This window comes from Bombyx mori, chromosome 7 (genome assembly GCF_030269925.1).
Source record: "Bombyx mori chromosome 7, ASM3026992v2".
In the NCBI taxonomy this organism is placed as follows: domain Eukaryota; kingdom Metazoa; phylum Arthropoda; class Insecta; order Lepidoptera; family Bombycidae; genus Bombyx; species Bombyx mori.
In genome coordinates, this window is record NC_085113.1 from 11,335,312 (window position 1) to 11,353,475 (window position 18,164).

General features: G+C 39.2%; 1 protein-coding gene, 1 long non-coding RNA gene and 1 other non-coding gene across 6 annotated transcripts in view; all 3 read right to left on the minus strand.

The window, feature by feature from the left end:
• The window catches only part of LOC101738282 (calcium uptake protein 3, mitochondrial), a 140,940-nt gene that overhangs the window by 121,984 nt on the left and 792 nt on the right, over positions 1-18,164 (minus strand). The window lies entirely within an intron of this gene.
• On the minus strand, positions 3,000-3,101 carry Mir3301 (microRNA mir-3301). The gene is given in 1 exon segment (NR_107584.1): positions 3,000-3,101. It is a non-coding gene; the product is annotated as a microRNA mir-3301 (primary transcript).
• On the minus strand, positions 5,022-17,431 carry LOC134199177 (uncharacterized). Its single transcript, XR_009973550.1, has 2 exons — positions 17,015-17,431; positions 5,022-5,364 (listed from the first exon to the last, which is right to left on the minus strand). It is a non-coding gene; the product is annotated as an uncharacterized LOC134199177 (long non-coding RNA).

Genomic DNA, 18,164 nt, shown 5'->3' on the forward strand with positions numbered 1-18,164 from the left:
TTAACCGCATCTGTTTATTTTCACGGCTGCATTAACATAACCTATTTCAGTCTTAAAACAGTTTTAATATTTATTGCAATTGAGCTTGCAGCGCGAATCACGATTCCTATGAGCTTTGAGCTCGGGTGTTGAAGACGTTTTGACTGACTTCCGTGACAGCCTCTCGTAATGGTTAATTCTAAAGTGCTATTCGTGAAGACTGAGACGATTCGTTCAGAGTTTAGTGAAGTCCACATATCGCTGTAGCTGTCACTAAACTCTACTACTGTAGGTATGTATTGTATGTGTTTTGCTAAAATTGCTTTTTCCGCCGCGTCACGACTTACCGACATCAGTGTGGCGCTGTTCCAACTCCATACAAATTTCAGTTAACTTTTACGCGATCGTGAAGTTAAAAATCTGGCACTAAGCACACAGATGCGCTGTGAGAATCTGCATCAAATACGCATCAAGATGACCCAAGAAATCTTAATGCGTATTTGAGCAGATTTGACGAAACTCGAAATTAATACAATCATAACATCATACTTCCTGATCTGTGAACTCAATGAATGGAAACATACATGGTATAGCGTTAAAATAAAAGGACCAGTTCATTACAACCGCAAATCTTGTTACATCAGAAACGTGGAAGGTCCGGGCGCCGACGCAGGTTCGACCAGTGGCTGTCAAACTGTAAGAAACAAATAGGCTTCACATTATAGGAATATTCCCACGGAGACAAGATTATTAACTTAAAACCAATGGATCAATCAAGACCTAAAATATCTAAATAATGTGTTTCTTTTTTTTTAACTATCTTTCTAGTACCTCGGGTTATACTGGGTTCTCCCGAGCGTGTGAGCGAGTATACGGGGCTCAGTCTGGTTAATTTGCTAACACTGGCCCCAGCGACGGATCTTTCTTGTGTATCATTCTATAATTCAATGTGATGGAATCGTAGTGGCATGTGTGTGTTGTTGAATGATTTATTATATATATTTTTAGGAAGGAAGGATTACTGATAGCCCGTGACTTTTCCTGTTTCCCCAGGACGGGTGGGCGAGAAAATGCTCAGCCAGGACGATTTATGATATGGTGATGATGCTCGATAATGTAATTGAACTTTAGTCGTTGGAACTCCAAGAAAGGTTTGTGTATTCTCAAGAAATCGATGTTATTTATAAAGTTAGCGACAGTCGCAGTGGAACGTGGTCGAGTTTGACTTGTAAATAATTTAAGATTAACTCTAATCCAAAAGGCACAATGTTTCAAAATTGATAGATCATTTTACTTATTGTCTAGACAGGTGAGCGATCTCACCGCTCATCTGGTGTTTAGTAGTTATTGGAGTTCATAGACATCACAACGCGAATGTCACCATTCCGCTTGAGACATGAGTTGAGTATTAGTTTTCATTAGAAAATTTGTTACCTGTTTTGTGGGAATTGAACATCGGAGACGCCTTATCCTTTAGAATAATATGACAAGAAGATGCGACAGCACAATATGCTTCTCTATGGCATAGATATTACAGTTAATACCGAGCTCTGGATTAGTGCAGCGGCTTCAAACTTTTGAAAATGTCCCCGCCGTTTTTTATTCAGCAACATTAACTTTCCAAAGAAGTTTGACAGCCACTGGGTCAGACCAATCATATCGCCGCAACAATCTTGATTAAGATTTATTATAGGAACATTTGGTACGCTTCTATATAAATCAACCCTTTGTATTTTTACCCAGCTTTGTAATGCGTTCTTATAGTTCTGTATTGCTGAAAGATTAAGATAAGTAGTCGTATGACAGGATTGGAGAGTTAATGAATGTGTTTTCCGAGTTCATAGGCCGAAACGTTTAGATTTTGTTTTGACCGGTGACTATTCGTTAGCGCTTTTTGTCCTTGAACTGTTTAATAAATTAAGAAACCGAACATTGTCTCGTGGATGTGGTATTTTCGGTGTAATATACGAGTAGTTAGAGATAAAACTAAATTAAATAAACATTAGACAATATCAACAAATTATCCAGCAATCATATGATAGATACTATTATAATTGTTTCATTAGTAAAAATCAAATAAATAACTAGGAACAAATCACGCACGGTCTTCGGGATGTCCAAATTAGGATTCCCTGTGTTATGGGTATCGGAGACTGAAATACATAGATACTTATATACGTTCAAATAAATACATATATAGATAATAAACATTCAGAAAAAGAGCAAAGAAAGCTGTTCATCACACGAATGTTTTCCCGATGTGGAAATCGAACCCATGAACCTCGGCGCAACAGTCAAGGTCGCTAACTAATGAACGTCTGAGTCAGTCAACCAACCAATTAAAGCTCTTTTTTTCCTACCTGAGCTGATAGCCTTGACAAGCTATTTCAGCGTAACCTTAACTAGTAGGTGAGCTCACGGGGCTCAAAGCTGACGACGTTGCTAACACGAACCTTATCAAGAGCCGTGCTTCCCAGAATCTACCACCGGATCGGAAACGCGACCCACTGAGAAGATCCGGCGGGAAACTCAGTGGGCTGTGTCTGTGGGTTAATTTACTCGTCGAGCCCTTCGTCGCAGGCGACGGGTTCGATGAGAAAGATGACCGGTGCTTAAGGTACCTAAAAGCACCGTTAGTGGATCGGGTGGATCCGAAATGACGTGTTTTGGGCGACGTCGACTGCTTTCCATTCTGTCCACAGGGTCAGGAATGTAGTTACCGGCGGCCACGATGAGAGGGTTCTCGTGTCGTGCCGCTTTATCGAAGTGGAGAAGTTCAGATAGTTTATAGCACGTCATCGTAGCCTAATAGATAAGACGCTCGCTGTATCCGGTCGATCGTATCGGAGGAAGTGGCTGGGTCGGTGTTCGAATCCCTTAGTGTAGTATCACCTTTCCTTCCCCCTACCTATTCGCAGGTAGCCTAAGAGGCTATGCCAGCTACGACCGGAGGGGTAGGTGAACTCACGGGCCCAATCTGAGAGAATTTTCTAACACTAGGCCTAGCTAGAGCAGTGCTTCGCAGAATCTACTATCGGATTGGAATCGCGACCCACTGAGAATATCCGGCGAAAAACTCAACGGGTTACTATCACCGAAATTTATAATGAAACACATACTTAACACACGTTATCTACCTGCCTGCTTAACTTCAACGAAAAGTTAATTATCAGTTGAAGCTTGAACACATTTGGTCATTCCATCAAACATTAAAACACAATCACTAAACAAACAGACAAGATAAAAGAAACACATCTCTGAACAGAATACAATTGCGATGTTTTGTATCGATCGATTTATCTTCGAAGCGTTAGATTCAATATTCAATCTTGGTTCATCAATATCATTGTTGTACTAAAACCGTCGATGCTTAAGGGTATTGTTCACCCTTAAGTGCCGTCAAGACATTCAGTGACCGCCACCTATTGTGGTCACTGCACGCGTCAAGCATCAAAGAAATTTCGGCCCAGTTCCTCTAGTGATAAACACCAGTTTGGCCTGCTGAGATCTTTATCAATTTGTCTATGGGAACGTATTATGAAGTAAGTATGCTGTTGATTGAAAAATTCCAAAAGTAGGGATTATCTTTAGTATTTTGTTTGTGACTTATTAGGGTGTTGTCGTATATGTTTGTGTTGACTATTCGCATTCTCGATAGGTATTGAACTTAAATGTCGCCTGGCTTTTGGAAACGGGATTAGTACAAGAGTTAATAGTAAAAAAAAAGCGCAAATCCAATAGCTTGTATTTTTTTATTTGCCGAGATAAGTGGAAGATGTGTATGTTACAATTACCACAACTCGCCTAGAGACATATGGGCGACGTCCCCAGGGTATAAAACAAAAACACTGGTGGAAGGACCTCTTGTGAGTCCGCAAGGATAGGTACCACCACCCTGCCTATATCGTGAAGCAGTAATGCGTTTCGGTTTGAAGGGTGGGGCAACCGTTATAGATGTCTATGGGCTCCAGTAACCACTTAACACCAGGTGAGCTGTGAGCTCGTCCACCCATCTTAGCAATAAAAAGAAAGAAAGAATAGACATGTTTTCTAATCCATTATTCCTTAATGAATCGAAAACCCCTCGCAACGTTGTACTCGGTCAACAGAAAAGCCATCAATAACAGAAGCTAAGTGATTCGTCTTAGAGTAATCGCGCGTGAAATGTCTGGCGAATTTGTAACGACACTGACTTTGATAGCTCGTTTGGATGTTTTTATGCAACATCGCGACATTCAATATTTTTTTGTATTTTTTTTTTATTGCTTAGTTGAGGGGACGAGCTCACAGCCGCCCACCTGGTGTTATTGATGTATGTAACGTATATATGACGTATATAACACGAAGTAGTAACACTTTCCTATTTGAAGGGTAAGTGGAAGGGTGGAAGTCAAAATTACGTTGAAATATTCCATTACACAGACAGATCGGTACAGGTCAATCTGGATGTTTAACTCTTTTAGTGCTGAGTTTATTTTCACATATTTTGTAGAAATTGATAAAGGAATTTGAAAAAAAAGTACCATGTAAAAACTTTACTTAAGAAAAAATACAAAAATCAAAGCGAAATAATTTTAAATAGTTATTTATAGATGTCTATACATCTGCAACGTAAATGCGCCACCCACCATGAGATATAAGTTCTAAGGTCTCAAGTATAGTTACAACGGCTGCCCCACCCTTCAAACCGAAACGCATTACTGCTTCACGGCAGAAATAGGCACGGTGGTGGTACCTACCCGCGCGGACCCACAAGAGGTCCTACCACCAGTCTTTAAAAAAACACTAGTTTTACCACCAGACAATATTACCAGATATTATAATAAATTCGCTTAATGTGTCGGTAGTAAAAAAAAATATTACCAGATTGTAATAAAGTTTAAAATTTTGATAAAATATCATTAACAAAAAATCTTCCTCAGCTATTTGAATGGAATAAACTTAATTGAAGTTCAATTAAAAACATCAAACTATTGATGCTAATACCGAATAAAACGCATCTTTAATTACAAAGACGTTTGTCGCTTGAATTCAAATTCATATTCAAATTCAAAATCATTTATTTCAACTTAGATGTCAGTATGACACACTTGTTGAATGTCAAAATACAAATAACAATGTTAACTCTACCGGCTCTACTTGTTAAGCGAAATATCGCATTCAACCGTCAATATATTTAAGGAGATTTGCCGTCAAAACACAAACAAAACACACGTATCAAAACAAAATCTCCAATAAAACGAAAATAATACTAGCAAGACTAGTTTCAGCTTTCCTCAGTCATAATTACGTATCTGATCAGGAGTGATCCCGGGTGCGAGTCCGTTAGCATTGTATACTTTAAAAAGCATTACAACAACATTTCTGTTCAAAGGCAAAGGGATCCTGAAACAAATCAATGCCTCAAAACGTGAGATGTAACTGAGTAAATATTTAATAATAATAATAAAAAATCATTTATTGCCTTTCACATCACAGAAAATAAAATGAAATACAAATAAAAGAAAAGAAAAAAAGAGAAAAAGGCAAAAGGAGGTGGCTCAGCTATTGCTGTTCAAGGTTGATAAATCGAACAGCGCTGATTTTCAGTCACCCCCGTTTCCCTTTGGTTCTTTGCGGGAATGAAGGCTAATTACATGTGTACATACTTAGAATATGGTATAAATTAGTAAAACTAGTAAATTATAAAAATTTAAGAAAAAAACAAAACAAAAATCAAATTAAATTGTGAAACCGAATACAAAACATAATAAGCACACAGTAACATTTTTACATTTGGCTTTTTATTGCCAATGTACCTGAATGCTTTAAAAATATTGCATTATAATGTTCACACAGAATGAAGCGTTTAGGGGAGAGTCAAGTATGTTGGCGGGATTATGAAAGAAGATTGATCGAAGAAAGTGCATTTTTTAAAATTCAATATTGGTTTGGCAATTTATTGAATTGTATTTTTTTTGTGTACTATATGTTGGGTTGCGTATATAACACGTCTTTTGAATTTAAGGCCTATGTTTTTTTTTCGTTTCGATATCATTCTCGTCTCTCATCAATCGACTGCCTTAATAACCAAGCCTTAAGCTATTCGCCTGCGTGTAGCTAGTTGCACCCTGCCTATTTTTGCCGCGAAGTGGTAACACTTTCCTATTTGAAGGGTGAGTGGAAGGGTGGAAGTCAAAATTGCGTTGAAATATTCCATTACACAGACAGATCGGTACAGGTCAATCTGGACGTTTAACCCTTTTATTGCTGAGCCCATTTTCACATAGTAGAAATTGATAAAGGAATTTGAAAAAAGTACCATGTAAAAACTTTACTTAAGAAAAAATACAAAAATCAAAGTGAAATAATTTTAAATGGTTATTTATAGATGTAAGTTAATAAAGCTAATTAAAATGTTACAAATGCGAGCGCTAAGACACGTCCGTACACCTATTAATAACACAACTCTACAAAAAAAAATTCGTTCTTTGTCCTAACGTTTATACTCGGTTTTTCCGGTTAATTATTCACAAAAACGAAAATATAATACCTTTTTTTGGTATAAAGTTTGCTTTTGTGATAGATATAGTAATAATACTCATTTTTCAATTTTTTTATAAATTTTAATTTATTTTGATACTTTAAAAAAAGCCGCGCTATGAGAGTATGGGGTGTTCACGTTTACACAGTGCCACTAGATGACGCTCGAGTCATAAACAATGATCAGGTGTTTTGTACAAGCCCAGAAAAACTTAAAATGTCACGAAAGTGTAAATACGATGCTGATGCATTTTGTTTCATATGTGGTCAATTTATTAAAGTTCAAAAGCAAACTGTTTCATGCCATGTATTTTTTTTTTCGTCTAATGACGATCTAAATTAACGAAATTTTGTGCTTTGCAATCAAAGTCAAATTTGGTGTTGACCTGTGTAATCAAACTGCAAAATTAGTCGGTATCCCGACGCTCACACTCTATGCGCATTAATAGAGAGTCGATCTATCGACGGTTCCCGCTCAAAGGCTTTATATAATCAAACTGCGAAAATAATCGGCATTCCGACGCTCACACTCTATACGCATTAATAGAGAGTCGATCTATCGACGGTTCCCGCTCAACGGCTTAAATTTCGTTACGTAACTGTAGCATAAGCAGAACGAGACCACCGTTTATCCGCCAGCACGAAACCAACAAATTATATCATTACATGGGGCAAACAGATATAATCGTAAACTATTGACCGCGCGTTTTTTCTACACATACACGCTACCTTTGTGATCGACCTATGAATGGGCGACGCTGGTGGTCCGTACCGAGAATCGCCCTATAACTTTAAGAGAACGAGGGCAGTTTGTTTAAGGGTTGTAAGATTCTACCCTCGAATACAACAGTCTGATTTAGTTTAAATCGTGCCGTCGATATTATCTTGGATCCATTCAAGGGATCTGGTTACGCGGTATTCGTGATTACCATTTGCCCGTTTTATTGTTTTACTTGTTGAGATTGTTATCTGTGAGATTTTCTGTATACCTGTTTAATAATATTCGTCGAGTTCATGTTAGAGTTTCAGCAAGAAACGATTCTCTGATAAACCAAAGCGTATGAGTGACATAAGCAGTGCATTTTGCGGTAGGCAGCGGTTTGGCTCTGCCCCTGGCATTGCTGAAGTCCATGGGCGATGGTAACCACTCACCATCAGGTGGGCCGTATGCTCGTCTGTCTACAAAGGCAATAAAAAAATGTTATTAAGCATCCGGGCTTTTTCAATTGAAGCTTGCAATTAATTAAGGCCAAAAATTCGGTGGCAGTCGACATCGTCGAATCCGAAAACTCATTCTATTCTCGAATTTATTCCGCGAGCTTATTTCCAAACCCACAGTAGGGGACCGACAAGAACTATTTAGTATGACACACTCGGCTGTGTGTTCGACATGAAAATAATAAAAGTATCGAAACAGCAAGAAGAAGAAACATGGGTGTTTCTACAAAACAAAACGTTAGGCCGCGACGGTGTTCTCACAAGGTGCACGTCGATCGGGGGTGTTGCGTTTCACTAATTTTTATTTTGTTTTTATGTCTACAATAAAAAATGGACTTATAATACGAAGCGTAAAAAGGCTGACTAGCATTAGTTGCATTGAATTCATTCTATAATTTTACTAATAATTAGTACCTATGTGGTGAGTTGAAATGGTTGTATCACCATCATTTCGTTTTTACGGAGTAGAGTTCATCCACAGTGCGTCTTCAGAAACCTTTTTTGGTACGTACCATCCAGCTTTGGAATGAGCTCCCCTCTACGGTGTCTAACCTGCCGAGCGCTATGACATGTCCTTCTTCAAACGAGGCTTGTGGAGAGTATTAAACGGTAGGCAGCGGCTTGGCTCAGCCCCTGACATTGCTGGCGTCTATAAGCGACGGTAACCACTCGCCATCAGGTAAACCGTATGCTCGTCTGCTTATAGGGCCAGTAGAAAAATCGCCTCGCGGCCCGTCTGGTATGCAGTAGTTACCCGAGACCATAGACATAGTCAATACCGCCACTCCAGTTATGAAGTCTGTTGTCGCTGGAACGGCATTGTTCGCGCTAAAAGTAGACGAAGGGAAGGAAGGGCTATTAGCTACCTATTCTGTGCTAATCCATTTACTTCTCCGTTGGGCCAACCCCTTCTTAAGTCCAAAGTAGTGGTTGAACGGCCTTTATTTTTTTTATTGCTTAGATGGGTGGACGAGCTCATAGACCACCTGGTGTTAAATGGAATTATTGGAGCCCATAGACATCTACAAAGTAAATGCGCCACCCACCTTGAGATATAAGTTCTAAAGTCTCAGTATAGTTACAACGGCTGCCACACCCTTCAAATTAAAACGCATTACTGCTTCAAGAAATATTAAGTTCCTATATAACTGACTACATAGATTTTACTTATAGTTAGTTGAGTCAGTATTTGATTTTTCATGGAAAAATAAGTCTAACTTCAATATAAATTGTTTCATTATCCGCTGAAGCAACACGACCCAAGATCAACAACATGAGGATGTGAAACATCAAGAATAATCGAAGATCGTCACGTCTCTATGACTGAGTATAGTGATGAAAATGAGACCGCAAATCGCCCTTACAATGATCACGGCCCTTACACTGACGGTCGTGATGTCGCAAGAATTATCGGCGTACGTGAGCAACCTACGACATTACCTTTTTTTTGGTTTTCCTACCTATGCAGTTAGCCTCGAGGAGTTTTGTCAGCTTCGCCAAGCTAATAGCTGAGCTCACGGTGCTCTAAACTGACAATTTGCAAACACTAGCCCTAGCAAGAGCAGTGCTTGGCAGAATCTACCATTGGATATGAAACGCGACCCACTGACAAGATACGGTGAGAAACTCAGTGGGCTGTATCTGATTGAGGGTTAATTTCCCTTACATATACCCTTCGTCGCATTTGACAGGTTCGATGAGAACGGTAACCGGTGCTTGAGATACACAAGAGCGCCGATAGTGGATTGGGGGATCCGAAATGACGTGCGACATTATCAAACCACAAAACTTCAATCAAAAATATTTGGATAAAGGCATACAAAAAATTAAGTCATTAAGTAAGCTAAATCTATTTTTGAGCTGCTAAAATCTCGGAGATATCGGAGGAATCGAAATAAAGATGGATATTTCAAGATCGCTTCAGGTACCGTTGGTTCGATGATTTTATAATCAGTGTCCAAGAGGGACGAATGGAAGTTTTTCGTGTAAGAAGATCCTTTTCGAGTCGCTAAGCCACTGTGACAAGAATAGTATACAAATATACAAATTTACTACCTAATTCGTCATGCCAAGCTCCATTCAATATTTACGCGTAAATCATGGCTATTTACTTTTGAACTTTCTAAACATTTTTTCAACTAGGTACATATCGCCGGATGCTTGAACTTCGTCGTTTCCTCCAAGGGAGGAATACAAGAGCAGATATAACCGAATGTCGCAAAATAAACGAGGTGATCAAATGTTTCCTTATTCAAATTAATTATTCATATGATAGTCAAACCCCAAAATTCATATCGACCTATCACGCCATTTATCAACTTACGAACAAAGAAAACCCACACGACCACAAAACCGCAGAATGTTTGCGCTATGGCGCGATGATGGCCACGTCGCTCTGGATATGCCCGCGAATGTTCCGGGATACGTGACATATGTCACACCAGGAGATTACATCATCTAGTGACATCAATCTAGATCTGAAGATCAGAGGTCCTCCAAGACGGTCTATCGGTTTTAGTTACACATGTAGATTTTGGTTTGGTACTTTAAGCTAAAACAATTCTATCGTGATTCTCGGCATTTCAGTTTTTCTATACTTTTTGGGGGCCTGACTTAGAAGACTATAATTTTTGTATCAATCACTTAAATCAATCTAATCCTACAATTGTTGCATTTATTTACCAATTACAACTTCAAATGTCACTAATGGCGAGAATTAGAGTTTTTTCCAAAACATCTAACCATTTTAACGTCCCAAAATTCGCACATCTCATATAAACACAGTAGTAAAAATCAAATCACTTGTTTGTGATTAATTAAGCATAGTATGTTTTATGATTGATAGAAAATTTACTGTAGTTTGGCCTTCTTTTTTTTATCGCTATCTTAGTTCGAACATCAGCAATACCAGTGACACAGATTAATCTGTATACCGCTAGCTGTTATTACAGCACTTGTTAGTACAATTGAAAAGTTCAACATAAGTGGTATTTTTTTTAAAAAGCTTCCAAAACCACCCAATTAGGAAACTGCGGAATAAAACAAACAACCATGCGTACATTGGGTATAATTTCAGTTAGATACTTTACAAAATATTTGACGGTTAAATCTATGAGACAGACGAGCGGGTTCTCCCCATTGCCCCAGTAATGATCATAAAACGTTTGATCCACAAAAAAGTATTGCTAGCGTCGAATACAAGACGACCCTTCATGCTCCAGTAGATTTTACGAGTGCGATGATGGCAAAACAGACATTATTTGATCATGAAACCACAAAATGAGATATTTTACAACACCTAACAGAGCATAAAAGGAGTTCATTGAAACCCGTCTTCCTCCATATGACTTATATAATAAAAAGAAAAACCCCGCATAATAAAATTTCGTCGCGACCTTATCGAGCGATTGTAGTGCGTCTATTGTCAAATTAATTTGCAGTCATAGTACGTATCATCTAGGCTGGACGACCGCAATACGCTGTGTGAATTAAACATCGTTATGAATCATTCAATGATTCAATTCATTCCTGTCACTATTGATAGTGAAACGTTCAATTGATTCATTGCTTTGCATTCATAAAACAAATCAGCTAGGGCAATTAGCATATCTTTCGCGGTTAGCTGACGTCAGGAATTCGACTGAATTGACAGTTAGTGCTGTTTTTTGGCATTTTCGCTTCAAAAATATTAATCGCCTATTTCAATTTACGTCGAATACGACCTACCATAGTAATGCGACTAATTACTAGGCATGATACTATTCCACGCTCACCGTGGATGTCGTCTATGGTGAACACGTGTTAGGTACGTATTTATTTGGCCAAATTGCATTGCAAAATGCAAGATTTTGAACTCAGCCGCTGTCGCATTGCTCGACGCGAGTTAACCATGCCCATTACCCATTTACTGCCTTTTAAATATACTACAGAAATGAAGATTTGGATGCACATTCAAAAGTTAATACCTCTAAAAAGTTCGTAGCCTTTTAAAGGTTTAATAGCGTGAATAAACTACCGCTTTTCAACGGCTGTAAACTTCATCCTTCATCCTTCTTGATAACCACTAACGTTTTAGAGCTAGTTCAGTTCCAACCACCTCATTTTACAGTTATTAATAGAAATATTTTCAAGAAAAGTTTTGTTGAGTTAGATATTTCTAACTACGCTAAAGTACTAAAAATCCTGCCTGTTTTTATCGCGCTTCAATCATGTTTTCCAATTAGGAGGCTGTTGAAACTCCTATTTCATCTTTTGTTTTTACATAGATAAGTGGACGAGCTCACGGCCCACTTGCTGTTTAGTGGTTACCATCCATAGCCGATATACATCAACAATGTAAATGCCACCACCCACCCTGAGATATGAATGTCTAATCTATGTCAGTTTTTACGGTACCCGGTAATGGTGACAGTTACCCCACCCATCAAATAAAAAGCCATTACTGCTTCACAGCAGAAATAGACAGGGTGGTGGTATCTATCCGTGGGGGCTCGCAAGACGTCCTACCGCCAGTAAGGTGAACAGAGTCATTCAAATTGTAGTGTTTATCGGTTTCTGTAATAGCTTAAAGACAGATTAACCGTCAATTATCTTTCTACGTCTATTAATACATTACATACCTTTATATACAGTTTATTTCTTTTTTTTTATTGCTTAGATAGGTAGACGAGATCACAGCCCACCTGGTGTAAGTGGTTACTGGAGCCCATTGACATCTACAACGTAAATGCGCCGCCCATCTTGAGATATCAGTTCTAAGGTCTCAGTATAATTACAACGGCTGGCCCACCCTTCAAACCGAAACGCATTACTGCTTCACGGCAGAAATAGGCAGGATAGTGGTACCTACCCGTGCGGACTCACAAGAGGTCCTACCACCAATAATTACGCAAATTATAATTTTGCGGGTTTGATTTTTATTACACGATGTTATTCCTTCACCGTGGAAGTCAATCGTGAATATTTGTCAATCAATTTATTTCATATCTTTTCATTTAGGTAATAAATATATGCTTGTCAAAGTCACATATAGTCCACTGTACAGAATTTGTATGGAGGTAGATAAGTTCAATTTTTTTTTGCCTACCTAATGCAGATAACCTCGAAGGGTTACTAGTTTCAACGGGCGTGTAGGCGAAGCTCGCGGGGCTCAGCCTAGGATTTCGCTAACATCTGCCCTAACAAGAGCAGCGCTTCGTTTAGCTGACTAATGTACCATGTGGCACCGGTCAGTCCTTGCCGAACCCTGCTTGCGACGAAGGGCTCGACGAGTAAATTAACCCATAGACACAGCCCACTGAGTTTCTCACCGGATCTTCTCAGTGGGTCGCGTTTCCGATCCGGTGGTAGATTCTGCGAAGCACTGCTCTTGCTAGGGCCAATGTTAGCAGCCCTCCCGATTTGACTCTCGTGAACTCACTTACACGTCAAGGTGAAGCTGAAATAGCCTCTCAAGGCTATCAGCATAAGTAGGAATAAAAGTACCATGTGCTGTATAACACATCCGTTATCTGTTTCTTGTTTATTTTTGAAGACTTTTAAGAAACTGCACCAATTTTCGCGGTATTTATTTATTTGTCACCACAGATTATATCGGATCACGTACCTGCGGTGAACTCAGATAGGATTTACATAAGAACTATTTGCGAATGTTGTTAAAAAAATAAAAAGATTTTCCTCATCGTGATCATTCCAATACTGCAATCTAATTTCATTTTTCCGGTACGACCTAACTATTTCAAACACAAAATCAATTTCAATAAATAAATTGAGAAGAACATATTATCAATTTGCGTTCTCATAGGCAACAATTCGATCAATAAAAATATATAGTCCGCGTAATTAATTCAATCAAACGCAATAGAGAGCACTCGAGTGCTGCGAATTGCGATTATTGCGTACTTGTCATTTATGAGATGAGGTCAGATGCTGACTTAAACAATTCCTAGAACTAGAGGTCCCGCAGTAGTCGAAATTCGACTATAATTAATTGGAATTGTAAGTTTGTACACTATTATGATTGTATTTTACACTTCTGTAATCATAAATTTCGCCAAGACTACACTATAGAAAAATATTAATAAAGACAAACAATATTTAATCTATTCTCAATTTGACAACAGACGTCAAGAACAAAAGTTTGACAATAAATAGTATGCATGCGTGTGTGCGTCAAATACATGGTATGTAGTGTGTGTAACGTTTTCTTTATTGATTTAATTTTATCTTTTATCTTTTGTGCATTATTTAAAAAAAATTTAGCATTGTGCACTTCTTCAAGTGTGGAAGTGTGGAAGCGTGGCAAGTGTGGAAAATTTCATACTCCTCCGTCCGCGCAATTTTCGTAAAAAGGGACACAAAGTTCTTGCTTCACGTATTAATATATAGAAGATATTTTATTACTAGAATATTTTATTTATTTATTGCATATGTAGCATGCCACAGTGCCACATCTAAGTCGCATTCAGGCGTCATCGGGTGCAATCGATTTTTCTTTTTTTTTATTGCTTAAATTGATGGACGAGCTCACGGCCCACCTGGCCTTAAATGGTTACAAGAGCCCATAGACATCTACAGCGTAAATGCCGCCATCTATCTTGAGATATGAGTTCTAAAATCTCAGTATAGTTACAACGGCTGCCCCACCGTTCAAACCGAAACGCATTACTGCATCGTAAGCCGCTACCACTATCCTTTCTATATCTGCCGCGAATCAGTTATTCGTTCCGGCGTAAAATATTGAGGTTTCGGCTTCATATGACGATGTTGTACAACCTTTATTCACTTTTTTTCCCTACCTATGCTGATAGCTTTGAGAGGCTATGTCAGCTTCGCCATAACATGTAGGTGAGCTCACGGGGCTCAAACCGGAGTGTTGCTAACACTGGCCCTACCAAGAGCAGTGCTTCGCAGAATCTACCACCGGATCGGAAACGCGACCCACTGAGAAGATCCGGCGAGAAACTCAGTGGGCTGTGTCTATGGGTTAATTCGCTCGTCGAGCCCTTCGTCGCAAGCGACGGGTTCGACGAGGACGGTGACCGGTGCTTGTGGTACCTAAAAGCACCGTTAATGGATCGGGAGGATCTGTAATGACGTGTTTTATTCACGTCGCGTTGCCTGTGTATGACCCACGCTTAACACGAAGCGAATAATGAACGCCAATAAATCACTAATATCGAGTGCAACCTTAATTACAGGATAGGGACGACAGTAAAAGCCGAACAAACAAAACAAAAGCTAAAGGAGTCCCATTACTGTATCAGTGATATAGCTGTCGTACGACAAAAAGTCGACAGGTCTAAAGTCCGCGCACCGCGTTTAGAGGCGGCCACAATCATTCAACTGTCTTATTAAACACTCGCCACCCCGGGGGACTCGTTAAGTCGTTTAACACGTGTTTAGTTAAAAAACGAAGGCTCTAGGGATAGGGTTGGTTGGCGTTATTGAAACTCACGTCAAACGTTCGTTATTTCGTCAACCGATTTTTTTTTTTTTGCTTAGGTGGTTGGACGAGGTCACAGCCCACCTGGTGTTAAGCGGTTACTGGAGCCCATAGACATCTACGGCGTAAACGCGCCACCCACCTTGAGATGTAAGTTCTAAGGTCTCAAGTATAGTTACAACGGCTGCCCCACCCTTCAAACCGAAACGCATTACTGCTTCATGGCAGAAATAGGCAGGGCGATGGTACCTACCCGTGCGGACTCACAAGAGGTCCTAGCACCAGTAATTAAGCAAATTATAATTTTGCGGGTTTTATTTTTATTACACGACTAGCGACCCGCCCTCGCTTCGCTTCGGAAACATTAAAACACACATGAAACAAAAAAAATAAAATAAAAAAAAAGTAGCCTATGTTCATCAGGGACAATGTCGGCTTCTAATGGAAAAAGAATTTTTCAAATCGGTCCAGTAGTTTCGGAGCCTATTCGAAACAAACAAACAAATCTTTCATCTTTATAATATTAGTATAGAAGTATAGATGTTATTCTGTAGCCGTGGAAGTCAATCGTAAGCATTTGAACATTTGTTATGTACGTATTTCATTAGAAAAATTGGTACGCGCCTGAGATTCGAACACCGGTACATCGCTCAACACGAATGCACCGGACGTCTTATCTTTCAAGCCACGACGACTTCAAAACTTTGTCGATTTACCGTAAACTAACCCATAGAAACAGCCTACTGAGTTTCTCGCCGGATCTTCTCAGTGGGTCGCGTTTCCGATCCGGTGGTAGATTCCGCGAAGCACTGCTCTTGCTAGGGCTAGTGTTAGCAACGTCCTATGGTCAGAGCCCCGAGAGCTCACCTACTCGCTTGGTTACGCTGGCATAGCCTCTCAAGGCTACCGGCTTAGGTAGGTTATAAAAAAGTTAACCGACCTGAAACTAAGGAGGGGTTTCTCAATTTGACTGTATTTTTTATGAGTGTTACCTTCTATTTTTTCTAGGTGAACCCATTTCGGTGATCCATTAGATTTTATCAAGTATGACTGGTTGTTTTTCAGTTTTGCTTCATATTGTATATTTACATGACTTCCACAAAATTGATAATATGTATTCTTTTTTTAGTTTATTATAATCGGTTTTTATTCTTGTTGATTTTTTTTTATATAAATAATTAAATTTTTCTCGCGGAAACCCTAGTAGCAACAGAGCAGTTTTTGGGCGATGAATGGTGCTTACTATGCAGCGCTTATAAATTATTTTTATTCCGAATCCAAATTAGGTAGAAATATGAGTTTTTGCTCAGAGCAGGCTTACAATCACTTAGAATTCGTTAAAATCTTATCTAAATTTCAAAATTTGCAGAAACACTCATCCGTAACACAATGATAGTAGTAGTTAGCGATTGAAAATATTTAGAAAGCTAAAAAAAACACATACACAATATAATTACGGATTAAACTATGGCGCAGTGACAGCCCTTGAAAGTCGAAAAGTCCTATTCTCACGTCGCACACTCGAAATTAATCGACAAGCATTTATATTAGATCTTGGGAATCTGTAATGAGTACATTATCGTGGAATAGCTGGCCGTGGTCATAGTTGCAGTGCGGGTGGCTTTAAATGTCAAAGTTTTTTTTTTTTTACAAAGGGTACGAGTTCTATACAGCCCAAAAGAATGTCCGATATTGTTTTATTTATAACACGTCTGAAAGCGTGTTTTTGGTTGACTTCATTCCCGCAAATTGAAGTTCGTATAAGTCGCGTGCTCTTGGAAGGAATCCCTGTTTATTGTTTTATTTATTCATATATTAGTATCTAATTAGTAATAATCGTGGCTTACTAACCGTTTAACATACAGATGTTCGCAGGAACAAGTGTGGGAAAATGAAACAGAGTCGCTGGAAGTGATTTCTCGGGTTAATCCAGAAATATATCTGATGCTTCGGTGAATTCTCATTACTTTACTGTGTTGTTATTTTATTTTATCTTCGTCTCGTTCGATTTATAACATATAAAACAACATTTTGTGGAATTTAATTTTCAAACAAAGTTCGTATATACTCGTTATAATGATAATAATAATGTGCGATACATTCATACGAGTTGTCTGCGTCTAGGGCATATGTGGAACCTGAGGGTCAGTAGAAGTTGGGAGCGAATTCTGGGCCCAAGGACTTTTTAGGGCCCTACCCACTAAGCCATTCCCCTTGCACTCCACCACCCAAAGCTTGATCTCGAACCCTGGCTGAGTAGCAGGGTTCCCGCGGTACAAGACTACAACGAGACTCGTGGCGCCACTGCCAGGACTTGTAGCCGGCGGGCAACGTAGCCACGTCGGCAGCGACAGGTCTGGTCCTATCTTCGCGACGAGGACGCGGTGCTACTCCGCGGTAGCAGGGCAGTACGTGAGAGTGTGCTCCGCCGTGATCTTATCGCAGCCACTGCGGTGGTGGCACTCTGGCGTGAGATCTCTTCGGGCGACCAGCTGCAGGTAGCGGTCGAAGCAGCCGTGTTCTGGCGTGGTGGTACAACGGGTTCTCGACCTTTCTAATCGGACCGCATTACTGGTTCACGGCAAAAATGGACAAGCTCGTGGTGCGTACACGTGCATGCTTACAGAACACCCAGTATCTTAGTTATGTACCAAAATAAAATACTAATAAAAAGTAATTTTACAGTCAATAAATAGAAAATAAAACTTTAAGCAGCACTATGTTTAAAATATATAGACGAATAATATAACTTAGTCATTCGTGACTATATTAACTAAAGTATTCCATACATCATACTTAATATTTTAATTGCACCTAAAATCGTGACTATTTTGGAAAAATCTCCAATTCATATTCAATAAATAAAATTTTGACGGAAAATATTTAATGGCGTAGCGATCCCTTAATAAATAGACATCGGCTATCTTGCGATAGAAAATAGGGTGATAATAATCATAACCTATGCCTCAACTTGACCTAAAATCTTGTATCTGTGACAGAT